This window comes from Loxodonta africana, chromosome 4 (genome assembly GCF_030014295.1).
Source record: "Loxodonta africana isolate mLoxAfr1 chromosome 4, mLoxAfr1.hap2, whole genome shotgun sequence".
In the NCBI taxonomy this organism is placed as follows: Eukaryota; Metazoa; Chordata; class Mammalia; order Proboscidea; family Elephantidae; genus Loxodonta; species Loxodonta africana.
In genome coordinates, this window is record NC_087345.1 from 139650681 (window position 1) to 139677557 (window position 26877).

At 37.5% G+C, this 26877-nt stretch overlaps 1 protein-coding gene across 14 annotated transcripts in view; it reads left to right on the forward strand.

Annotated features, from left to right (window-relative positions):
* Positions 1 to 26877, forward strand: part of ERC1 (ELKS/RAB6-interacting/CAST family member 1) — a 528761-nt gene that overhangs the window by 40650 nt on the left and 461234 nt on the right. Inside the window, exon 2 of one of the 14 annotated variants that reach the window (XM_023548996.2) lies at positions 20851 to 20903. The exons of the other annotated variants lie outside the window; for them this stretch is intronic. The gene's annotated coding sequence lies outside the window, so the exon portion shown is untranslated. The remainder of the gene's footprint in view (positions 1 to 20850; positions 20904 to 26877) is intronic. 14 annotated transcript variants of the gene reach the window in all.

The window sequence follows — 26877 nt, forward strand, 5'->3', positions numbered from 1 at the left end:
TCTTGGTTACTTGATTTTTTGTTGTTACATTAATTTTGTATGTTAAGGCCCCAGACTTATTTTTTCACAAATAAAAGTAGCTTCATTTTTCTTATCATAGAAATAATACAGAAAAAATAGGTTGGAAAGTAAAATTTATCCAAATCTTCCTATCTACTGATAACTTTGCTATTCCATTGTCAGCAATTTTCATGTCTCTCCCTAATGAATATCTTTATGCGTACACACATGCAGATTTTAAATGAGTGGGATATGGTAGGTGTTACGATGTAACTCCATTTTTTAAGCCAACAACATTTGTACTGTTTATTAAAGCCCCATAATACATGTCTAAATCATCATTTTTAACACTTATGTGCAATTCTGTTGTGTCTGTATTAGTTTGTTTAACAAATATCACAGAGTTCAAAAATCTTTCAATTTAGTAGTACAAGGGAAATTAAAAACCAAACATTGGGTCCTTTGAATCATAACTTTCAAAGTAATCAGAAATTGTGATACTTTATTTTTTCTCAGATACATTATAACTCAAACTATTTTGCTTTTTAACCAGTGATCATCACTATACAAAATCTGAATGTTTTATTAATATACTTAAATGTCTAACTCTCTTAGAGACACAGACTTTTTTAAAGAAGCAAAATGCCTTTTAGAAAAAAATGGTTCTTTAGGAAGTTCTGTGAGTTTGAGCCTTCAAGATTTTAGAAATGTAAAAAGAAAGAAAAGAACTAAAATAGGCCCCAGTGAGAGGTCTTAAAATTAAGAACAGGGTCCTAAATGGTGGCTGTGGCCCATCTGTATCAATAGGTCAAAAAAAAAAAAAAAAAAGGTACGTTTGTTTAAAATACGAATTTCCAGGTCTTGCTTCATACCAACTGAATTAAAATCTCTGGGGATATAAAGTCTGGGAACCTATATTTTAAACAAGTTTCTCTAGTGGTTCTAATGATAAATCATATTATTTGGGATCTTTAGAATTTAAACCCGTTACCATCAAGTTGATTCTGACTCATAGTGACCCTACAGGACAGGGTAGAACTGCCCCACAGGATTTCCAGGCTTGTAATCTTTAAGGAAGCAGATTGCCACATCTTTCTCCTGTGGAGTGGCTGGTGGGTTTGAACTGCAGACCTTTCAGTTAGCAGCCGTGTGCTTAACTACTGTACCATCAGGGCTCCTTACTCTTTAGAATTTAGTGCACCTAATTCCTAAACTTGTCTATTGCCCATTTTCCATAGAGGACTTGAGGTGATTTTCTAGTGCCACTTTTTAGCTGAGTTGTATAAGATGGGAAAAAGAATAAGGGACCATTTGGATCAGTGTTTCTCATCCTTTTCCCTGCCATATTACACCTCAGGAATGTGACATAAAGAAACAACTAAACCTGTTGCCATTGAGGCCATTCTGATCTATAGTGACTCTATAGGACAGAGTAGAACTGCCTCATAGGGTTTCCAAGGAGCAGCTGTTGGATTTGAACTGCCGACCTTTTGGTTAGCAGCTAAGCTTTTAACCCCATAGCAGCCTTATAAGACAGCGTAGAACTGCCCCATAGGATTTCCAAGGAGAATGTGACATATTCCTATTAATAATGATCATTACCTGTGACAGTGGCCCTTAGTAGAGAGGAGGGTATGTGTAGGGAAAAGGAGTGTTGCAAATCTTATACGTTTAGTTAAAAAATGCCCCCTAGGTGATTATGCTGTCTCCCCACCTTGAGAATCAGTGATGTGCAAGATAAAATATTCAGATAATATATGACGACAAAATTGGGAAATGTTTTTTCTTTAGTTGACATTTTAGTTGTCAGAAAGTGGAGGACAACATGAAAAATATATCATTTCTAAGTACGAAATACTAGTTCCTTCCAAAAGTTTATGTAGTTTGGTATTGAATTATATGTATCAGGAGAGAAAGAATTTGTTTCCGTTAGTCTTGTAGTAATGTATCAGTGTAGTACAGGTTTTAGAAGCTGTATCTGTGCAGTCTTCCTGGAGTAGGCATTGGGTCTTTATTTTTGTAAGAATGGGGATGGTAAATTTGGCGTTCCCACTGAGAGTGCATCAGTGCTTAGATATGCGGTTCTTTATATGTGTTTAGGCAATTCAGCATCAGTGTGTCATAGTTGGATATGATCCAACTTCAAATGTATTGTTAATAAAAATTAGAATTTTCATTCCATTTACCTTAGAAGTAGATGAGTGATAATTTCTTATTATAAGAAATATTGTGGAGAAACTACATGTGAATAAGCACTTCCTTTAAAGTAGATTTATTTTTTAAAAGGCTCTACCTTTCATGAATAGATTGACAGCATGTAGTTTTTTTTTTTTTTTTTAAGTAATTTGGTAGAAGTTGAATTAGCCTCCAGTGTATCTTGTGATGATGTGAAAGTATGCCCATCACTAAGATGGTTATTGTTGACTCAGAAATGTCAGAAATGTCCATTTTAATGAGGAAAAAAAATTGGCATGCTTCTTTGTTTTGAAATGATTGAGGCAACTATTTATGCTTATACTTTAAAAGCTGGGGTGGGGGGCAGTTTCCTTTCTAATTATGTAGCTACATTAAAAAGCAAAATACTTGAATCTTCTGAAGAGACCATAGCAGGTCCTCAGCACTTCACGCGGTGGAAGCGAAACAGTCCAGAGGATGATGATGCCAAAAAAACCATATGTGCTGAAGAAGGGCGAACACTGCTTTATCGAGATTCCGCCCCTTGCCCTAATTAAACACCAATTTTGGCAGGAATTTTGTCTTCCTGCACCCACTATAATTACTACACAATCCTAAAATTGTATAACTTTGGTCCAAAAACCAAAGGGTGCAATTTTAAAGTAAAGTGAAACACTGCAATGAGATACAGAGACTGAGAATGCTAATTAATAGATTATAGTCATCCAGCAGTGTGCCCTAATTAAACTCTACATTCATTATGCCCTCCACAGCCCTCAGAGGTCGGGCATCTTCTACTTTAGAAAGATTGGTTTAATAGGATTTACAGTAATTAAACCAATTTCCCCATTTCAGTTTGAGACTGGGAATTTAGGTTCATTCTAAATGTTTAATGTGATTGAGCCACAGAGATCTTTGTCTAGAATCCTATCAGATGTAAAAACACACTTGCTTAGAATTGCCTGATGTGTATGGTTTATTATTATTGAGTTCTTTTAGAAGATTGTTTCGAAAATTTCCAGCTGTCTTTATGTCTCACACTGCTTTTGTTGCCGAACTTTCAAATACCGGTGGTTGGAGAGATTGAACAGTGTATGTTTTAGCTGGAAAGGCTTTTTCTTTTTTTAAATTGAGCGTAAGGAAGGTTTTTATTCTGCGTTTACTTGATGAAGAATAAAAATGTAGCTGTGAGCTTGGTTGAATTTGTAGAGCTTAGACTTTTGATGATTTATATTTTTTATTTTTAGTCTAACCAGCAAGAGACAGATATTGTCATACGTCTTTCTTGATTATGCCATCTAATAACTCTGTATGTTGAACTTAGCGGGAAGTTTATTTTAAAATAATTATTTTCAAGTCCTTCGTTGGAATTCTGTGTGATCAGAGTACATTCTGTTTAACATTATAGGGTGGCAAGTGAGTTTAAAGTTTTGACTTGTGTATGTTTTTCTTTTTGGAGTCTGATTTTATTCAGGATTTTTAATTTTATTATCTGATTTTTATATCTTTAGACATCAAGAGAGTTACAAGTTCAGAAATGCCAAAAAAAAAAAAAAAATACACTGTGTGAATCTTTGTTTTGTCATTTGTCATCACTGTTTAGAGACTGTTGACTATTAACATTTGTGTAATTTTAGCATATACCTTGATTGGCTGCATGATAAGATAAGTACCATTATTATTTGAATTTAAATAAGCTGTTTCATGAGGTTACTAATTATTTCACTGTTACATAAAATTTGAGTTCTTGTCCTGGACTGCTAACTTTTTTTTTGATAATTTTGTTTCCACATAGAGATGCATTATGAATGCTTATTGAGAGTATTATGGATGAATTGATATTCTGGTCAATTCTCCAGATAGACTTCGTCTTTTTTAGTCTTCCAAAAGTGGGATGTATTAGAGGCATTATATAGAGTCCTGTGAGAGAATTAAACAGAGATGTGAGAGACAGTTGTTTCTTTTCTTTTTGAAAATATTTTATTGAGTTTTTGGTGAAAGTTTACTCAGCAAATTAGGTTCTCATCTAACAATTTCCACACATATTATTATTGATATTGGTTACATTTTGTACATTTTATCAGTGTTCTCATTATTACCATTCTAGTTGTTTCCATTTCCATTATCCTTGCTCCCCCGCCTCCTCTGACCTTTTCATCTTTGCTTTAGGGTTAATGTTGACTTTTTGGTCTCAAATAGGTGATTTTGTTTATTTCATGAGCCAATCTGTTATTTATTTGAAAGGTGACAGCTGGGAGTAGTTTCAGTTCAAAGTTTAAAGGGTATGTCAGGACTACAGTCTCGGGGGCTTCCCCAGGTCTCTTCCAGTCCAGTAAGCCTGGCCTTTTTTTTTTTTACTTCAAGATTTTCAGTTTTGTTCTACAGTTTTTTCCCATTCTATCCTTGACCATCTGTTGTGTCCTGTCTTAGTCATCTAGTGCTACTGCAACAGAAATACTACAAGTGGATGGATTTAACAGAGAAATTTATTTTCTCACAGTAAAATAGGCTAGAAGCCCAAATTCCGGGCGTCGGCTCCAGGGGAAGGCTTTCTCTCCTCTGTAGGCTCTAGAGGAAGGTCCTTGTCCTCAGTCTTCCCGTGGTCGAGGAACTTCTCAGGCTCAGGGACCCTGGGCCCAAAGGACACACTCTGCTCCCAGGGCACCTTTCTTGGTGGTATGAAGTCTCTGCTTACTTCTCTTTCCTTTTATCTCTTGAGAGATGAAAGGTGGTGCAGGCCACACCCCAGGGAAACTCCCTTTACATTGGATCAGGGATGCGACCTGGTTAAGGACGGTGTTCAATCCCACCCTAATCTTCTTTAACATAAAATTACAATCACAAAACAGAGGACAGCCACAGAATACTGGGAATCATAGCCTAAACAAGTTGACACATATTTTTGGGGGGGCAAGATTCAATCCATGACATGGCCTCAGTCAGAATGGTCGGTAGTGATAGCCAAGCACTATCTAGTTCTTCTGGTGTCTGGATAGGTGCGGCCATGATTCTTACAGGCAGTTGGTCCTGTAGACTGGTTTCTTATTTGAGTTTTTGATTTCCTTCTTTCTGTTTTGCTCCAGATGAGTAGAGAGCAATACTTGTGTCTTAGATGGCTACTTACAAGCGTTTTAGACCCCAGATGCTATTTCCAGTTATGTAGAGCATAAACTTTATTATAGACTATGTTGTGTTAACTGAGATGTCCCACAAGACTATGATCCTAAGCCTTCAAACACAGTAAACCAATCCTGTGCGGTGTTTGGTTGCATTTGGGAGGTAGGGAGATGTTTCTTTTGAGGAGTTTATATGATCATTTTGAGAAGCAAAATGTGCGCACATGTGGTTTATAGAAATTTAAACTACCCATTCTTTGGATCTTGTCAAATATGAAAGTATATAAGTGGGTATAGGACATGGACTTCTTGTAGAGTTGGTAAATTCGCTTACTTGGAATGTAGTGGTGAATTATGAAAAAGTGACTCAATGAATCAAATAAAAATGTTGAATAAATATCTGACAGAGCTTATTTGTGAGGAAATAATGGTAGAATTTGCCTGAGGATTGCAGTCTATTTCTCTCTCTCTTTCTCTTCTTGGATTCCACAGTGTAGTCTCTAGTGTGTGATTTCATCTCAGTGAAATAGAACTATTTTTCGGGATTTTCTAATTTACAGTAAATTTGCAGATAGCAGTTTTAATATGCATTGGGAGACCCACTTTGTATTTTCTTGTACTAAAGAAACCAGAAAATAGATTCAATTTTTAGTTACATCAGTCAGTTAAACCATTGGCCAGACTGACTAAAGAAATACAGGAATAGAAACAAATAAACAGAATAAGAAATGAGATGGGCCATATCACAACAGACCTAACTGAAAATGAAAGAATCATATCAGATTAGTACGAAAAATTGTACTCTAACAAATTTGAACACCTGGAAGAAATGGGTGAATTCCTAGAAACACACTACCTACCTAAACTAACACAAACAGAAGTAGAACAACTAAATAGAACTATAACAAAAAAAGAGATTGAAAAGGTAATCAAAAAACTCCCAACAAAAAAAAGCCTTGGCCTGGATGGCTTCACTGTAGAGTTCTACCAAACTTTCAGAGAAGAGTTAATACCACTACTACTGAAGGTATTTGAAAACACAGAAAAGGATGGAATACTACCTAACTCATTCTGTGAAGCCAGCATAACCCTGATACCAAAACCAGCTAAAGACAACACACAAAAAAGAAAATTACAGACCTATATCACTCATGAACATAGATGCATAAATCCTCAACAAAATTCTAGCCAGTAGAATTCAACAACATATCAAAAAAATAATCCACCATGACCAAGTGGGATTTATACCAGGTATGCAAGAATGGTTCAATATTAGAAAAACTATGTAATCCACCACATAAATAAAACAAAAGATAAGAACCACATGATTTTATCAATTGACGAAGAAAAGGCATTTGACAAGGTCCAACACCCATTCATGATAAAAACTGTCAGCAAAATAAGAATAGAAGGAAAATTCCTCAACATAATAAAGGGCATTTATAGAAATCCAACAGCCAACAACATCCTAAATTGAGAGAGCCTGAAAGCATTTCCCTTGAGAACGGGAACCAGACAAGGATGCCCGTTATCACCACTCTTATTCAACATTGTGCTGGAGGTCCTAGCCAGAGCAATTGGGCTACATAAAGAAAGGGCATCCAGATTGGCAAGGAAGAAGTAAAATTATCTCTGTTTGCAGACGACATGATCTTATACACAGAAAACCCTAAGGAATCCTCCAGAAAACTACTGAAACTAATAGAAGAGTTCAGCAGAGTATCAGGTTACAAGATAAACATACAAAAATCACTTGGATTCCTCTACATCAACAAAAAGAACATTGAAGAGAAAATCACCAAATCAATACCATTTACAGTAGCCCCCAAGAAGATCAGATACTTAGGAATAAATATTACCAAAGATGTAAAAGACCTATACAAAGAAACTACAAGGTACCACTGCAAGAAACCAAAAGGGACCTACTTAAGTGGAAAAACATACCTTGCTCATGGATAGGAAGACTTAACATTGTAAAAATGTCTATTCTACCAAAAGCCACCTATATATACAGTGCACTTCTGATCCAAATTCCAACGACATTTTTTAATGAGATGGAGAAATGAATCACCAACTTCATATGGAAGGGAAAGAAGCCCCTGATAAGTAATAAGTAATAAATAAATAAATAAATAAATAAAGCAAGCAAGCAAGCAAGCAAGCAAGCAAGCAAGCAAGCATGCATTACTAAAAAAGAAGAACAAAGTGAGAGGACTCCACTCTATCTGATTTTAGAACCTACTGTACCGCCACAGTAGTCAGAACAGCCTGGTACTGGTACAACAACAGACACATAGACTGATGGAACAGAATTGAGAATCCAGATATAAATCTATCCACATATGAGCAGCTGATATTTGACAAAAGCCCAGTGTCAGTTAATTGGGGAAAAGATAGTTTTTTCAACAAATGGTGCTGGCATAACTGGATATCCATCTGCAAAAAAATGAAACAGGACCCATACGTCACACCATGCACAAAAGCTAACTCTAAATGGATCAAAGACCTAAACATAAAATCTAAAACGATAAAGGTCATGAGAAGAAAAAATAGGGACAACGTTAGGAGCCCTAATACATGGCATAAACAGAATACAAAGCATTACTAAAAATGCCAAAGAGAAACCATATAACTGGGAGCTCCTAAAAATCAAACACCTATGCTCATCTAAAGACTTCACCAAAACAGTAAAAAGACGACCTACAGACTGGGAAAAAATTTTCAGCTATGACATCTCCGACCAGTGCCTGATTTCTAAAATCTACATGACTCTGCTAAAACTCAACCACAAAAGACAAACAACCCAATTAAAAAATGGGCAAAGGGTATGAACAGGCGCTTAACTAAAGAAGACATTTTGGTAGCTAACAGATACATAAGGAAATGCTCCCGATCATTAGCCATTAGAGAAATGCAAATCAAAACTACAATGAGATTCTATCTCACTCCAGTGAGGTTGGCATTAATCCAAAAAAAACAAAATAATCAATGTTGGAGAGGCTGTGGAGAGATTGGAATGCTTATACACTGCTGGTGGGAATGTAAAATGGCACAACCACTTTGGAAATCGATTTGGTGCTCCCTTAAAAAGCTAGAAATAGAACTACCATACGACCCAGCAATCCCACTCCTCAGAATATATCCTAGAGAAATAAGAGCCTTTACTAGAACAGATATATGCACACCCATGTTCATTCCAGCACTGTTCACAATAGCAAAAAGATGGAAGCAACCAAGGTGCCCATCAATGGATGAATGGATAAAAATGGTATATTCACACAATGGAATACTATGCATCGATAAAGAAAGTGATGAGTCTGTGAAACATTTCATAACATGGAGGAATCTGGAAGGCATTATGCTGAGTGAAATTAGTCAGTTGCAAAAGGACAAATATTGTATGAGACCTTGAGAAATAGTTTAAACTGAGAACACACTCTTTTGTGGTTATGAGAGGGGGGAGGGAGAGGGGAAGAGGGATATTTACTAAATAGATAGTAGACAAGAACTACTTTGGGTGAAGGGAAGGACAACACTCAACACAATGGAGGTCAGCACAACTGGATTAAACCAAAGCAGTTTCCTTAATAAACTGAATGCTTTGAAGGTCAGCAAAGTAGGGCCAGGGGTTTGGGGACCGTGGTTTCAGGGGACATCTAAGTCAACTGGCATATTAAAATCTATTAAGAAAACATTCTGCATCCCACTTTGGTGAGTGGCGTCTGGGGTCTTAAATGCTAGCAAGCAGCCATCTAAGATGCATCAATGAGTCTCAACCCACCTGGATCAAAGGAGAATGAAGAACACCAAGAACACAAGATAATAACGAGCCCAAGAGACAGAAAGGGCTACATGAACCAGAGACTATGTCATCCTGAGACCAGAAGAACGAGATGGTGCCCAGCCACAACCGATGACTTCCCTGACAGTGAACACAACAGAGAACCCCTGAGGGAGCAGGAGAACAGTGGGAAGCAGACCCCAAATTCTCAAAAGACCAGACAATGGTCTGAGTGAGACAGGAAGGACTCTGGTGATCATGGCCCCCAGACCTTCTGTTGGCCCACTACAGGAACCATCCCCGAAGCCAGCTCATCAGACATGGATTGAACTGGACAATGGGTTGGAGAGGGATGCTGGTGAGGTGTGATCTACTTGTTTCAGGTGGACACTTGAGACAATGTTGGCATCTCCTGCCTGGAGGGGAGATGTGAGGGTAGAGGGGCTTAGAAACTGGCAAAATGGTCACGAAAAGAGAGAGTGGAAGGAGGGAGTGGGCTGTCTCATGGGAGGGAAAGTAATTGGGAGTATGTAGCAAGTTGTGTATGGGTTTTGTGTGAGACACTGACTTATTTGTAAACTTTCACTTAAAGCACAATAAAAATTATTAAAAAAATTGTACTTTAGATGAAAATTTGCAGACCAAGGTAGTTTCTCATTAAACAATACACGTATTAGTTTGTCACTTTGGTTCCCAATCACGCAACATATCAATGCTCTCTGCTTCTTGTCCTTGGATTCCCCATTACCAGCTTTCCTGTCCCCTCCTGCCTTTTTTGTTCTTGTCCTTGGGCTGGCATGCCCATGTAGTCTCATTTGTTTTATGGGCCTATCTCATCTTTGGCTGAAGAGTGAACCTCAAGAGTGGCTTCATTACTGAGCTATGAGGGTGTGTGGGGACCATACTCTTGGAGTTTCTCCAGAGTTACATTAATCTTGATCAAGGGGGAAGTCATAGTTCTGTTTTTACTTTTTAAAAGCCATGCCACCACTGGAACTTGACATCCTGTTATGGGTGCTCTGGTAGCCCAGAAAAATATCAGAACGGGCTGGAAAACATGCTTTATGAGAAGTAGTTGAGGGAACTAAAGATGACAACGCTTGTGACATTATAATGATAACTATTTTTGATGGATTATTGTGTGGATAGAGGTTTTGTGTTTTCTTTTTAGATATTTTCTTTGGAGAGCCAGCACTGGAAAAATGAATGCAGGTATTAAGGTTCTAGGTGTTGACTCCATGGAGGTATATATTTTCTAACAAAACTGTATCCATTTGATGGAATAGTCACTTTCACCAAGTAATGCTTCACCATGACTTGAAGTGGTCACTGGGAGGCCAGATTACCTTCTGACAGAAGTATGGGTGACCCCTAAGGTCTTTCACCTCTTCAGAATGCCTGAAATGGTATGGAGTACAGTGGCAATTTGTGGTGAACCAGTTAGGGAGTTTAATCCCATCCTCATGCCTTCATTTATCCTTCCCTCATTTACTTCCTCTTTGCTTTCTTTCTTTATGGCTGCTTTATTGAGATACAATTTAATTCATCCAGAAGTGTAAAGTTTTTTCTTAATCTGATTTATTCCAAGAAGAATTTGCAGTAGTAGGAAGTTGCCCGAGGAAATTCTTGAACAAGGGAATGAATGACATAATAAATGTTTAGGTGTAGCTTTTATCGCTGTCAGCAGAATGGGTTGAAGGAAGGCAGACAAGGAAAGCAAATGTGTTTGTTATAGAAGGCCTGGATTAGTTTGAGTAATAGGAATGGAGAAGAAGGGGCACATCCAAGAGATACTTTCAAAGAAATATTTAGATATAGACAATAATGACAAGAGAGAAGACTAAGACAAACTGTGACACTGGGATTGGGGAAATGGTTTTGCCATTGATTGAAAATGGAGATTAGAAAGTAAAAGTAGATTTAGCATAAGAAATGGTGTATTATTTGAGTAGAAGTGTTTCATAAGCATTTGGAAATAAGAGACTAATGACTGTGACCTTAGTTACACACATAGTTGTTATAGAATGTATACTTCTTAATGGTGGAGAAGTTACTGTTCTGGTTAATTCAGTATCACAAGCTACATCTCTGCTCGTGGCAGTAAGGAGAGGAGAGGAAAGGAGAAGCTGTTGACATGTTTTATATGTATTTTCACACCCAGCTATTTTTGTGCTTTGGCCTCTTTGTTGCGGCATTTTTCTTTTGAAGGCAGATGAATTGAGTGATTCTCTCAATTATGCAAAGCTGCTATTCATTAAAAAAGGTTAATAATGGTTTATATTTCTGTGATAAGCCAGCTTCTGCTAATAACCCTTTGCAATTGAGTCAGTTCTGCTCGTAGCGACCCTGTATGATAGAGTAGAATTGCCCCATCGAGTTTCCAAGGCTGTAATCTTTATGGAAGCAGACTGCCACATCTTTCTCCCATGGAGCGGCTGGTGGATTTGAACTGCTAACCTCTGGATTAGCAGCTGTGGGCTTAACTACAGCGTCACCAGGGCTCCTTTCCACTAATAGAGAAGTCATTTATTTTAGTTAACAAAAGCTCACTGAAGATTGTGTATCTTTGTATAATCTGAGTGGATTTGTCAAAAAGAGTAATGTTGTAGAAAATGTGCTTTCAGTGAGGAAATGATTAACTTCATACTGAAAATGTTCTGTTCTTCCCTCATGGCCAAGATTAGAAATACTTTTATGAGCTCTATTTTTCTCATTTTCAGTGCTGCCATATGCATTCTAAAAATACTCATTTTTCCTCCTCGAGTTGAAAGTTAGTCCTTATGATGTATCTATTTCTTTTATTTTGCCATATTGTTAGCAATAATGCTTATTGAAACCTGTCTGTCTTTCTCTTTGTTCTGCCAGTCTTTCCTACTTAATAGGCTCTTGGTAAGTTCTGTTAAATTTTTACAGTTTGTGGAGAATTCTGTGGATTGAAATGACACCTGTCCAGCCTAATTTCATGTGTGGAGACCCTGTGGGCTGAGAAGGTGAGAAGTCATTTAGCCTTGATGTGCGTACTGCTCAGAGTTGTAATATCACTTAACAGTGGATACTTCTAAAGGATTTCTAGAGTATGTTATCCAAAAACCTATTGCTGTTGATTCCATGCAGTGTATGTACTATTCAGGGACCTATTTTGTTTTAGGATCAACCTTGGGTAACTGTTCTGGTCTTGGATAGCCTCAGGGACCTGAATGATCTCCTATAGCAGCAGTTCTTAAAGTTTATGGCATCAGGACCAATTAATTATTAAGGACCTTAAGCAGCTTTTGTTTGTGCAAGCTGTATTTGTTAGTATTTATCATATTAGATATTAAAATAGAAATTAAAAAATATTTAATTTTATTTAAAAATAATAAATTCATTAAGTGTTAAACAACATTTTTTATGAAAAATAGTTTTGCAGGTCTCTTTAATGTCCTGGCTTAATGGAAGGCAGCTGATTCTCATATCTACTTCTGTATTTAGTCTGTTGTTTTGGTTGAAGTGTATGAAGAAAATCAGGCCTCACAGAAATGTGTGGTTGGAAAAGGGACGAGTATTTTAAAAACCCTTTCAGATAATTATGGATCGTGTCACAGATTGAATTGTGTCCCCCCAAAATATCTGTCAACTTGGCTAGATTATGATTCCCTTGTATGATTGTCTAACATTTTATCTTCTGATGTGATTTCCCTGTGTGTTGTAAATTCTATTACTGTGATGTAATAAGATGGATTAGTGGCAATTATACTGATGAGGTCTGCAAGATTAGGTAGTATTTTAAGCCAATCTCTTTTGAGATATAAAAGAGAGAAGCAAGCAGAGGGACATGGGGGCCTCATCCCACCAAGAAAGCAGTGCTGGGAGCAGAGCATGTTCTTTGGTCCTGAGGTTCCTATGCTGAGCTGCTCCCAGACCAGGGGAAGACTGATGCATCACAAGAACCTTCCTCCAGAGCCAACACAGAGAGAAAGCTTTTCCCTGGAGCTGGTGCCCAGAATTCAGACTTGTAGCCTAGTGGACCGTGAGAGAATAAACTTCTCTGTTAAAACCATCCACTTGTGGTATTTGTTATAGCAGCACTAATTTACTAAGACAGATGGTTTTTGAAACTACACCAAAATTCTAAGTGTGGTAGTTTTTTTTTAAGCGACTTTATTGAGGTATGATTTACATACCATTAAATCTACCCATTTTAAGTGTACACTTCACTGATTTTTTTAGTAAAGTTACTGAGGTGTGCAACAATAACCATAATCCAGTTTTAGAACATTTTCATCAGCAAGTAGTAGTTTCTGAAAGATAGTTGCAGTGTGGCTTCTGAAACCCTATCAGTGTTAAAATCCATTGGTCTGCCTTGCACTTCGAATGGTTCTTTTACCCATGCACAGTTTTGTAACATGGGTATTGGTCATTTGGAAAATTTTGGTTAATTTAGTTATTCAGAGCTTCCAAATACTGACAGATTTCGTTAGACAAATTAAAAAAAATCACATTTAGTATCACCAGCCTCTCACATCAGAAAAGTCTCAGTATTGGTAAGCTGTCAGGCTCACCAAGTGGCAGATAATAAGTTTTCCAAAGTTTTAATTTTTGCTTAAAATCTCAAATTTATCATCGGCAAAAAATATTATAAGTTATTGTCCTTGAAGTGAGAAGATCATATAATTAATTTTTGAGAAAATACCAGCTATATACTCAAATCTAAATAATCGGTTCAGTTTTTTAAGTTAAAATGGTATTCAGTGAAAAAAGTAGCAACTCAAACAGTTACACGAGTGCTTTTTTTCTAGGCAACCATTTTATTTCAGTTTGCAGGAGAAGAGCTTTATGCCTCTCTAATGATGGTGTGACCGTTGCTTGAGCCAAGAGAGACCTGAGTGATGTGACTATCTGGGGAAAATAACATTCCAGGTAGAGAGAACTACAAGTATAAAGAATTTTACAGGGTTCTTCAGACTTTAAGAGGCTGCTAGGGTTTTCACTGGATTACTCTTTAGCTAATGTCCCTCCTCTGTCATCTCTTCAGTGTTGTAATAAAATAGTATGGTGTATGACATCAACAAGGTTCTTATTTCTTTGCCAGGGTTTAGAAAATTACACTATTTCTTTAGTTAGTAATGGGGAAAAGACTGGACAAAACCTAACTGGCCAAAATAGAAAGTTGAAAAATCCCCTCAAAGTTTTAGAATGAGTTTATCCATGCACATGGAATAAAAAACCCTGCTTTGGTATCTGTTGTGTTTGGTAGTACATTCTCAGATAGTGATTGTGGTTAGAGATACCACCCTTTATTTGGCAAGCCATATAAGCGTTCATCTCTTATTAAATACTAGTTTTAGTGTTTAATATTTACTTGTTGATTTAACAAATATTGAAGACCTACTTCGTGCGATTATATTTTTCTGGTCAGTTGCCCTAATTAGAACTAAAGCTAAAAAAAAAAAAAAAAAGCAATGTGAAAACTTTACAGAGGGGTAATTTGATATCGTGAGTTTTTGGACTCCTGAATTAATATTATTTAACATTAAAGTGACCCAGTGGTTTAGAGGATATACAGTGAAAGCTATGAGAGCCGGAACTGGATGGGACTGCCGCAGTTTTCTGGGTCTTGCAAGCTTTCTGGTTGCAGTCTTACCACTTTTCTCTCATTTTAGTGGAAAATATTTGCGTTTTCCTTCTCTGACAGGTTTCTGCCTTATACAAGTTCCGGCTTTCACAGGGTTTACTGTCATCCCATTGCCCTTGAGTCAATTCCAACGCACAGCAACCCTGTAGGACAGAGTAGAACTGTCCCAAAGGGTTTCCAAGGAGTGGCTGGTGGATTAGAACTGCTGCCCTTTTGGTTAGCAGCTGTAGCTCTTAACCACTGGGCCACCAGGGCTCCATTGGCCCTATAAACCTGTCTAGTCTTTGGTGGAAGGGTGAACCTCAGGAATGACTTTAGTACTGAGTTAAAAGCATATCTGAGGGCCATACTCTCAGGGTTTCTCCAGTGTTTGTCCGAGAAGCAAGCCTGTTTGTGTGTGTGTGTGAATTTGAATTTTGTTCTACATTTTTCTCCTGTTCTGTCTGGTGACCCTCTATTGCGATCCCTGCCAGAGCAGGTGGGGATGGTAACTGGGCACCATCTAGTTGTTCTGGGCTCAGACTGTGGTGGAGGTTGTGGTAGTTGTAGTCCACAGTCCTTTGGACTAATCTTTTCCTTGTGTCTTTAGTCCTCTTCATTCTTCTTTGCTCCAGCTGGGACCAGTAGATGTATCTTAGGTGGCTGCTTGCAGGCTTTTAAGACCCTACTTGCAACCCACCACAGTCGGATGTAGAACATTTTCTGTATAGAATGTGTTATGTCAGTTGAGCTAGATGTCCCCCAAGACCGTGGTTCCAAGGCTGTAATCGGTAGGGAAGCAGACTTGTACATCTTTCTCCTGTGGAGTGGCTAGTGTGTTTGAACCATTGACTGTCTGTTAGCAGCCAAGTGCTTAACTATTGTGCCACCAGGGCCCCTTTACTGTACGTGAAGAATACATATACTCTCTCTTGGATTTTTCTTCTTGTACTTTGAATTATTTTGTAGTATAAAATGGATTTGAGGATAATAGACTTTTAGAAATGCATATTAACTCTTAATGGAAATATCAGTGAAAGAAACAGCAGCGAAGTTGAAAGGACAGAATAACCAGTGGTTTTCTTTTTCTTTTTTTAACATATATTTCTAGTCCTTTAAAGAGGTTCTTTGGGTGGGCTATCTTAAGGAGTCCTCAGCTACTGGGGCTGGCTAGCCAGTACTCTCTTGAGTGTTTTGGTGGTCAAGATTCCTCTTTGTCTCATCAATTACCTAGTTTTTACTGTGAAAGAATTAAAAAGGGACAAAAATAGTGATAAATTTTTAGCTGTAATTGTGTCCACACTAATATTTAATTTTAGTCTCCCATTCTCTGGGAGGAAACTCTGATGGCATAGTGGTTAAGTGCTACAGCTGCTAACTAAAGGGTCGGCTGTTCGAATCCACCAGGTGCTCCTTGGAAACTCTGTGGGGCAGTTCTACCCTGTCCTGTAGAGTCATTATGAGTCAGAATTGACTCTACGGCACTGGGTTTGGTTTGGTTTGGATTTTCTGGGAGTCATTTAATACAATCGTATTCATAGCCCTAAAACTAAAAAAAAAAAAAAAAACTAAGAGGACCTAAATTCCTTAATAATCACTGCATACTTTAAAAAATTGTCTTGTGAGTAGTGCCTGTACTTAAACATTATAATTTCTTGACCAAGAAAATCTGTATTACCATTGCATAACTATTAGAAAGCATTGTAGAGTTCTGAAAGAAAGTGAGAGACTTCAATTTTAAAGACTCTTAATGTTGGCAGGCAATGCATATTAAGCCATTTTCATGGAAGATTTTATATAACTTTTTATTACCTACTTTGTGCTTGGAATCAACTTGATAGCAAGGGTTTGTTTTTTGGCGGGGGGGGGGTTGTGTTTGAGAAATGTATTATTTTTTTCCCCCATCCCATTAAGCTTAAAAGGGCCTCTGTTTGAACATTGAGCCCATGATATGTGTGCCTTATTTGGCTAAAGTTGCATTGTGTGTTTAGGCCTGTTGTTTTGTACGTTTCATCTTGATTTTTTTTTTTTTTTTTAAGTTTTCTCTGTGGTTAAAAAAACATGTATTTTTGTTTTCTGATACTCCTAGCATAGGGTATGGAGTCCCTGGGTGGTGCAAATGGTTAATATACTTGCTGCTAACTGAAAAGCTGGATGTTTGCTTCACTCAGAGGTGCCTTGGAGGAGAGGCCTGTTCTGCTTCCAAAAAATAAGCCACTGAAAACTCCTGTAGGGCTCCGTTCAACTCTGACACATACGGGGTTGCCATGAGTTGGAATCAACTTGATGGCAACTGGTTGTTTAAGCAGAGGATGTGATGAAACTTAAGTAACAGTATACGTTTTTACCCTGAACCAGGGAATTTGAACAAATTAACCTCCAAATTTTTTTTCATGCTGTAGGATTTTGTGATAAGGAAACTTTGTCCTCCATTTTCACCATACCCAAAAGTATAACTGAAGAAGATATATCTTCAGGTTAAATTTCTTTGTTGTTTTCACTGAGTTTTTCTCCCGTATTCTGTGAAGTCCACAGAAAGATATGCATCTGTAATTCAGGTATTTTCACTATCTAAAAATAGAAAAAATAGTGGCATATCATACTTTATCTGTTTTGGACAGGAATTTAGTTTTTCTTTGTACACTAGTATCATTCCTGAAGGTTCACTGGGTGGTACAAACGGTTAAGTGCTTGTCTACTAACTGAAAGACTGGCAGTTCAGTACCACTCAGAGGTGCCTCGAGAGACAGGTTTGGCGATCTGCTTCCAAAAGGTCACAGTCTTGACAACTCTGGAGCAGTTCTACTCTGCATACATGAGGCCGACTCAGCAGCAGCCAACAACTGCAACATCATTCCTGTTGTTGGCCTTGCCTGCCAGAAGAACCACCTTACTTAGCCAGTCATAAATATTTGTTTAAAGATAGTATTGAAACAAACAAACAAAATTTTTTTTATACAATTGCTTTGTATTTACATTATTAAACCTCCTACGGCATTCATTCTATTTCAAAGAAAAATACTTTTGGGAACAATGAAAACTGTTGTAAAAAATTTAAGATTTATTGAGAAATTGGGAGACAGTATTAAGAAAATTTTTTGTTTTTAGTTTTGATTATCTCTCATGGATATGTTAGTAACTTATTCTTGCCACATGGCTCCACTTCATGGGCTTGGGAACTTAGAATAGGTGCCAAATTCTTAGGAGAGAAGCATCCATAGAGTGCTGCCTTCCTGAGTGTTTGCAGCTTTTCCTCTTCTGTCCTATTTATCTATGTTAAGATGTACAGGCATCAGCATGGTACAGGCATTTTTCAAGAGATGAAGCAAGTAAAAGAAAATCTACTTAAATTGTAGCAGATAAGTTATTGGCTTCCTCTTGGTGTTTCTGATGATAGGTACTTATTTTCAAGGTGTAGTATGTTGGTTCCCAGTTGCTGAAAAGTTCTGGGGACATTGGTTGCTAGAGTAACTAGGGGCAATGGGTGTTTCTGGCATTTGGGGTGAAGAGCGTCAAGGGTTGCTAGATACCCTGTAGTGCTTAGGATAGCCCTGCACAGTGAAAAATTCTCCCTTACCCCATGATTTTCAGATGTTTTGTGAGGCATTTATGTAGGTTAAAAACCTGCTTATAATAATCCGAGCTTAGATATTAACCTCATGAATGTACATAAGTACATTAAGCATTTTTAAGATTGTTTTAATATATACTGAATTTTCTAGCAGTAGGACTACTGTGTAATTTGATGGAAGATTGTACTTTGTTTTGGTGGAACTTACCTAGAGCTTTTGCTGCTATGGAAAATGACTTCAACAGCAGCATTACATTGAGTTGGTAAATGTAACCACTTATTCAGCCTGCATTTGCAAGTGGTATGTGGTGTAGACTGGCCCTAGCATTTACATATTGAACAGTATTACTATTTTATTTTAAAATTGTTTCCTTTTTTCCTTTATAGAGGAAATTATTTCATTTTTTCTTTATAGAGCATTATGTTTTTTTTTTTAATTGCATTGGAGGGAGGGTTTAGGATGTATGAATTTCACTTCAGGGTAGTAAAGGGCATGTTAGAAAATATTTGTTATAAAAAGAGGACGTGTAGGGTCTGATGAGCTTGAGAATCTTCATGTAGTGGATAGAACACTGAATTTCAAATCAGGATGCCTGCATTCTCATTTTGATCCTGGTTCTACCAGTCAGGAACTAGGTGTGTAACCATGGGCATGTTGTTTAATCTTTCTGGACCTCAGAGATTCCTCATCTGTAAAACCTAGACAGTTGGATAAAGTGATCCCTAGAGATAATTTCTTGCTTCTAAAATTAAAGGAGGTAATATATATAAAATTATGGAAAAGACTATCTGATATCGTAGGTTGAATTAATGTTAGTTGAATTCTAACATGAGTTGAATTAGAATTAAAATACTTGATCAATGTAAATAATATGTTTATAACATTTTTAAAAATGTTATAAAAACGGACCTTCAATTTACCTTGTAAATTGCAACCAGGAGGCAAACAGTAGCATGGGATCTGTAAAACTTTTCTAGAAAATGGGCCACAAATAAGCTTTATTTGGGTATCTAATTACGGCCAGTGCAGCCCTGATACTCCTGAAGGAGTTACCAGGAACTTTGAGTAATTAGCTCTCAGTATTTTCAGTTACAGTCATATCCATTATTTAAAATTTTTATTTCCACAATGACTCATCCATAAATTATAGAGTGCTTTCCCAAAAGGAATGTAATATTGCTGGAAATATTTTTTTACTGCTCCATTTTCTTTCTGTGGTAAGGGGTTCTTGGTTGGTTAGTTAGGTTCAAAACTCTCCTCAAATAATTTCAAATATGTGCTTTTGTAGGAGGAAGCCTTAACCTTCACAAGGCCGTAGAAATTTCTTAAGAATGAGCAACATAGAATGCTTATATTTACTTATTGCATTTAAACTATTAATTTCTGTATTGTGCATTCTACTTTTTTTTTTTTCCTTCTTTAGGTGCAATCTTAGATAATAAGTGTATGTCACTAATAGGTATTTTTTTCCTCACGTTATTCCTATTATTTACTCTACTGACATTAAAATTGTAGCACTACCTCTGATGTTCCCTTTATATATCATCTGCTGTTGTATCCTTAAAAATACGGTAATAGTTTTGTTCATGAAAATGATATCTTACAGTGGCATTGTCAGATACATCTGTAATAGAGCACTGATTATAGAGACCTAGCAAGAATATTAATAACAACTCATTTATAGAGCACTTGCAGATACCATACTAGATGCTTTCATATGTATTACTACTAATCCTCAGAACAGCCCTGTAGGTAAGTGGTATTGTCCTTATTTATGGGTGAGGAAACTAAAAAAACAAGAGAGTCACCTGTTCAGGCCTTACATCTGGTAAGTGACAGATCCAGAATATGAATTTAAGTGTCTGATTACAAAGCCAACTATAATGTCATTGTGGTGCTTTCAGCTAAAAACAGCTCAGTGAAATGTAGATACTGTACTTGTTTAAAATTTATTGAAAACTTAACATGCAGTCAATTACCAAATGTAAAAGACAGCGTTAAGATTCCTTTGTATTTTAGTTGAAGGAAATACAAGAATGTGGGGTATCATAGGATCCAAAGGCTTCTGGGAAGGAAATAACATTAAATTAAGAGAAAGGGCAGAGAAAAGAGTTATAGGTGATCAATTGAACAAGTAGTAAAGGTGTAATTTTATTAGTTTAAATAATCAGTCTGTATCAGTAAAAAAAAAAAAAAAAAAAATTTTTTTTTTTTTTTTATCAGTGGGTATAAATGACACACACATCAGTACTTTTCTTGTTTTGGTTAGGCAGACAGCTTTAAGTTAATCATTCCCAGACTTGGATTTCACACACCAGTAAAATAAAAAAATAAACTGTAGTGACAACAATAATAAAAATATAGGAAACTAGCGGGGGATTGTCCCTGGGTGGCACAAACAGTGTCATAGTTTCTAAATTGTCTATGGCTGCTTTCACAGAGACCATATGGCCCACTAAACCAGAAGTACTATCTGGCCCCTTATAAAGTTTGCCAACACTTGGTGTAGACAACAGTATGTACCAGTAGCTCACACTAGTGTAGTGTTTACTATGCAGGCCCTATTTTATGTTTTCTACTCTTTTTTTACTCTTTTTTTTTTTTTAATCTTAGGGGAGGTGGGAAGGTTTCAAAAGCTGCTTAAATGAAGGAAAGAATATTGGCAAGTAAGTGACCTAAATTAGAGTTAGTGTGACCAATTCTGAGTTCACAAATGATATATAGTGTTTAAAAATACTTTCCTGTATTCTAATAATAGCACAAAATGATGATTTAAATAAATAGAGATCTAGTGGCTACAATTTCACTAAAGTAAACTTCACTGTATTTTGAGATTTAAAAATGACTAACGGTCAGGTAGTTTTGTGATCCTCTGAAGCCTAGAAACCTGTGTTTGAAACTGGTTTTACTGGGTTTAAGACCGTAGAGAAGCTAGGACACTTAAGAATTTTTTTTCAAGTCTATTTACTTGCCCAGTGACTTCACCTTATTAAAAGCAAAATGCTAAAGAAGCTACTATGGTGTTTTGCAGGAGATGGGGGTGGGTAGGGAGGTTTTAAAGGTTGATTTTGGAATCGTTATACACTTTCATTTTGGGAAATTGCTTTACTTTATTCATTTTGAAATTTTGGGCAAATGTTCATAGGTTAGAAATGCAATGCAGATAAAACTTCCAGTGCTTTTTATAATAGAGGAAATTAAATTTGTCTGAGTACTGACTTGTTTCAAATTTTTTGTGTGCCTGTGGTTTCTAATAGTATTTTCCTAATAGTGAGATAGAGTTACAGTGTTGGTCGTTTCTCTTCGTCTTACCTGTTCCATTTGTAGTTTGACACTATTTTGAAAACTATTTATTACAAGGGTCAGCTGGAATTAAAATCTAAAACTTGAACGTGCCCAGGTTGAGGTGGCATGTTATAGTCCTTGACAGCTACTGCCACCTCTTTTTCTTGTGACAGATGGCTTTCCCTCCTGGTTGTAACCCACTGCTGCTTTTTTTGAAAGAACGAATACCATGTGTTCCCCTTTTTGGCTATGGTTCTCTTCGGCCCACTCACAGGCTTTAGAGGAACTTGAAATTGGACGTACTTGCTGCTGGCATTTATGGCAGGAAGTGGATACAACTGTGACTCTTTATGCCAAGTGTTCCTTTATTAGCAAAATTGTAGCTTCCTTAAGTTAAACATTATTTCTTTGTCACATCAAGAGGAAAGCTGAATTTTATTACCTTTTTAGAATATATTTTCCACTTGATGTTATATAGTAAATTTTTTTTGATGGCATATGTATTGCAAAATATTTTTAATCTGAATTTAACATGCTCAAAGATTTATCTTATGTTAGACTCCAGTCTGTACAGGATATTGAGTGAGTAGATCTAATTGTGCTGAGTTATAATCGTGATAAGGGATTTATATCACAGCCTCCAGAAGCAATTGTGATGTGTGGTTTTGGACTTTGAACTTCTATTTGGTACTTAAGGAAAATAGTATTTTTCCATTTTAGCCTTCTGGCTCAGGATCTCACCTGCTCATTGACAAATATAAATGACATTATTTTAGGCTCTGAACAAAATTGTAAGTCTAAATCTGAGCTAAGTTAGTTCTATAAAAATACTGTACATATTTGCAGGTAGGATGTTTGGTTTTAAAAAACACCTGCCAGGTCAGAATAAATAAATATTCTTTATTATTATTTTTCTTTTTTTGTAAAGAAATGCCTTAATTATGATAAATATAAACAAACATTTGCATATTATCTCATTAGTGTTGGAATTTAGAATTTCTGTCCTCAGAAGTCACTGTTCTGTCAGAATCTTCTGTATTTGGCTGAGTGAATCTAGTGCAGGAATGGCAAAAGTGTTGCTCACCCATGGCAGACAATCCCTAAATCTGTTTTGACAGTCTCTCTCTCGGAACCTAGATCAGTGGTTTTCAATTTTCGCTTTCTGTTGGATTCACTTGAGAAACTCTTTTTTACATTTTTATTGTGCTTTAAGTGAAAGTTTACAAATCAAGTCAGTCTCTCACACAAAAACTTATATGCACCTTGTTACATACTCCCAATTGCTCTACCCCTAATGAGACAGCCCGCTCCTTCCCTCCACTCTCTTTTCATGTCCATTTCGTCAGTTTTTAACCCCCTCCACCCTCTCATCTCCCCTCCAGGCAGGAGATGCCAACATAGTCTGAAGTGTCCACCTGATCCAAGAAGCTCACGCCTCACCAGTATCCCTCTCCATCCCATTGTCCAGTCCAATCCCTGTCTGAAGAGTTGGCTTCGGGAATGGTTCCTGTCCTGGGCCAACAGGTCTGGGGGCCATGACCATCGGGGTCCTTTTAGTTTCAGTCAGACCATTAAGTCTGGTCTTTTTATGAGAATTTGGGGTCTGCATCCCACTGTTCTCCTGCTCCCTGTATTCCCTGTCAGGGCAGTCATTGGTTGTAGCCGGACACCATCTAGTTCTTCTGGTCCCAGGCTGATGTAGTCTCTGGTTTATGTGGCCCCCCTGTCTCTTAGGCTCGTAATTATCTTGTGTCCTTGGTGTTCTTCCTTCTCCTTTGGTCCAGGTGAGTTGAGACCAATTGATGCATCTTAGATGGCTGCTTGCTAGCGTTTAAGTCCCCAGATGCTGTTCTCCAAGGTGGGGTGCAGACTGTTTTCTTGATAAATTTTATTATGCCAGTTGACTTAGCTGTCCCCTGAAACCATGGTCCCCAAACCACCGCCCCTGCTATGCTGGCCTTTGAAGCATTCAATAAACTTAATTGCTTTTGGTTTAGTCCAGTTGTGCTGACCTCGCCTGTATTGTATGTTGTCTTTCGCCTCCCCTAAAGTAGTTCTTATCTACTATCTAATTAGTGAATACCCCTCTGCCACCCTCCCTCCCTCCCCATCTCGTAACCATCAAAGAGTATTTTCTTCTCTGTTTAAACTATTGCTCTAATTCTTACAATAGTGGTCTTATATAATATTTGTCCTTTTGCAGCTGACTAATTTCACTCAGCATAATGCCTTCCAGATTCCTCCATGTTATGAAATGTTTCACAGATTCCTCACTGTTCTTTATTGATACGTAGTATTCCATTGTGTGAATTCATCCATTGATGGGCACCTTGGTTGCTTCCATCTTTTTGCTATCGTGAACAGTGCTGGAATGAACATGGGTGTGCGTATATCTGTTCGTGTAAAGACTCTTATTTCTCTAGTATATATTCCAAGGAATGGGATTGCTGGATCATGTGGTTGTTCTATTTCTAGCTTTTTAAGGAAGCGCCAAATCAATTTCCAAAGTGGTTGTACCATTTTACATTCCTACCAGCAGTGTATAAGTGTTCCAATCTCTCCACAGCCTCTCCAACATTGATAATTTTGTGTTTTTTGGGTTAATGCCAGCCTTGTTGGAGTGAGATGGAATCTCATTGTAGTTTTGATTTGCATTTCTCTAATGGCTTATGATCGAGAGCATTTCCTCATCTATCTGTTAGCTACCTGAATGTCTTCTTTAGTGAAGTGTCTGTTCATATCTTTTGCCCATTTTTTAAATTGAGGAATTAAAAAACTAATTTTTTTAATTGAGGCATTAAAAAACTAATGCCCGTGTCTTATACCTCCACCCCCAGAGAGTCTGATTTAATTCAGTCTGGGATGTGGTCTTTATGTAGAGATTTAAAAAAATCTCTGGGTAATTCTAATGTGCAGCCAAAGTTGAGAACCACTAGCTACTACAAATGGATAGGAGTTGGTATGTGAACTGAAACCTGTTTGCCGGCCTTCCTACTGAGGTGGTATATAACCATGTCATAATATATGAGCATTTAAAAACAATTTACAATTTGAATAAATAGAAGATGTTTTATCATTGGAATTTGAGAGTACAAATATAATCTGGGGGTGATTAGATTATACCAGTGTATAATTACTTCACAGAGTAGCTGGGAAGGTAAATGATCAACAAAAGGTTATCATATTGGCGTCATAATATACGGAGTTGTAGGGGTGTTAAGGATGATGAGGGAGGTGAAAAGGAGAGAGCATACTTAGAATTAGGAGTCCTGGCTTCTGGGAAACTTGCCTCCTGGGAGACTTGTTAACTGCCATCGAGTCAACTCTAACTCATGGCGATCCCATATACAACAGAACCTCACAGTTGCTGACATGCTTGAATTCATCCTTGTGGCCACTGTGCCAAACCTGCTCACCGAGGGACTTCCTTGCCCTCATTGGGCATCTGCTTCACTGAACATAATGTCCTTATCCAGCGATTGATTGATCCCTCCTGGTGACATGTCCAAAGCAAGTGAGTTAGTGAGTGTTCTGTCGTACTCTGTAAGGTTTTCATTGGCTAATTTTTGGAAGTAGATCATTAGTCCTTCCTAGCCTGTCTTAGCCTGAAAACTCTACTGAAACTTGTTCACCATGGGTGACCCTCTTGGTGTGTATAATACCAGTGGCATAGCTTCAAGCATCCTAGCAACATGCAAGCCACCATAGTACAACAAATCCATGGATGGGTGGTGGTCTATGAGACTAGGAGGTAGTAAAACAGATGGAACGAGAAGATTCTCCGTGATACTCAAACCTGCCTAATAGTAAAAGGCTCAAATTCCTGTTACTAGAGCATTTCTCAAGCTTTAGTGAATAAGAATCATCTGGCAGCACTTGTGAAAACTTTAAATTTCTGGACCCCACCCACAGAATGTCTGGTTTACCAGGAGTCTTTATTTTTTTAAAATAAACCCCCCCCCCAAAAAAAAAAAAACCCGTTGCCAGTGAGTCAGTTCCAACCCCTAGCAACTTTATAGATCAGAGTAGAACTATCTCTCACAGGGTTTCCAAGGAGCGTTTGGTAGATTTGAACTTCCGACCTTTTGGTTAGCAGCCATAGCGTTTAACCACTGAGCCACCAGGGCCCCAATAAGTGCTCTAGGAGAAGGTTAACCAAAATTTATTATTTGCTTATCCTCTTTGCAATGTTCCCCCATCCTTTGTACTGTTATTTCGTTAGTAGTTTTTTTTTTTAATTAACTTACCTTTAAAACATTGAACTTTTTTTGCCTTTTAAAAATTTGTAAAAGTATAAGTAACAAAACATTTGTCAATTATACATTTTTTTTGCAGGTACAATTCAGTGACATTGATTACGTTCTTCATGTTGTACAGCCATCTTTTCCCAGTTGTTGCACTGTCGTTAACAGAAACTCAGTGCCCCCTAAGCAGTGCCTCTCTTTTCTGCTTCCTTCCCATTTCTGGTATCCACTAATAAGCATCGGTCTCTGTACATTTGCTTATTTCATATAAGTTAAAAAAAAAAAAAAAACAAACCCGTTGCTGTCGAGTCGATTCTGACTCAGCAGCCCTATAGGACAAAGTAGAACTGCCCCATAAAGTTTCCAAGGAGTGCCTGGTGGATTCGAACTGCAGACTTTCTGGTTAGCAGCCATAACCCTTAAGCCCTATGCCACCAGGGTTTCCTTTCATATGAGTAGGATCATACAGTATTTGTTCTTTCGTGACTGACTTATTTCACTGAGCATAATGTTTTCAAGTTTCATCCACGTTGTACCATTTATCAGGACCTCATTTTTCTTTATGGCTGAGTACTTCCATGGTACGTATACACTACACTGTTTATTCATTCATCTGTTGATAATACATTTTAGTTGTGAAAAGTGCTGCAATGAACACTGGTGTATAGGTTTCTGTTTGTGTTCCTGCCTCCACTTCTTCTAGATATATATACCTAGGATTGGAATTTTTTGGGTCATATGGTAGTTCCATGTTCAACTTTTTGAGGAACCTCCAAACTGTTTGCCAGAGTGGCTGTGCCATTTTACAATTGCACCAGTAGTAGATGAGTTTTTTAGTTTTTCCATAACCTTGCCAACACCTGTTGTTTTCCATTTTTTTGATCATTCCCATTCTAAGAGGGGTGAGGTGGTATCTCAGTTTTGATTTGCATTTTCTTAGTGGTTAAATGCTGGAAACCCTGGTGGCATAGCGGCTAAGTGCTATGGCTGCTAACCAAGAGGTCGGCAGTTTGAATCCACCAGGCGCTCCTTGGAAACTCTATGGTGCAGTTCTACTCTGTTCTATAGGGTCTCTATGAGTCGGAATCGACTCGATGGCAGTGGGTTTGGT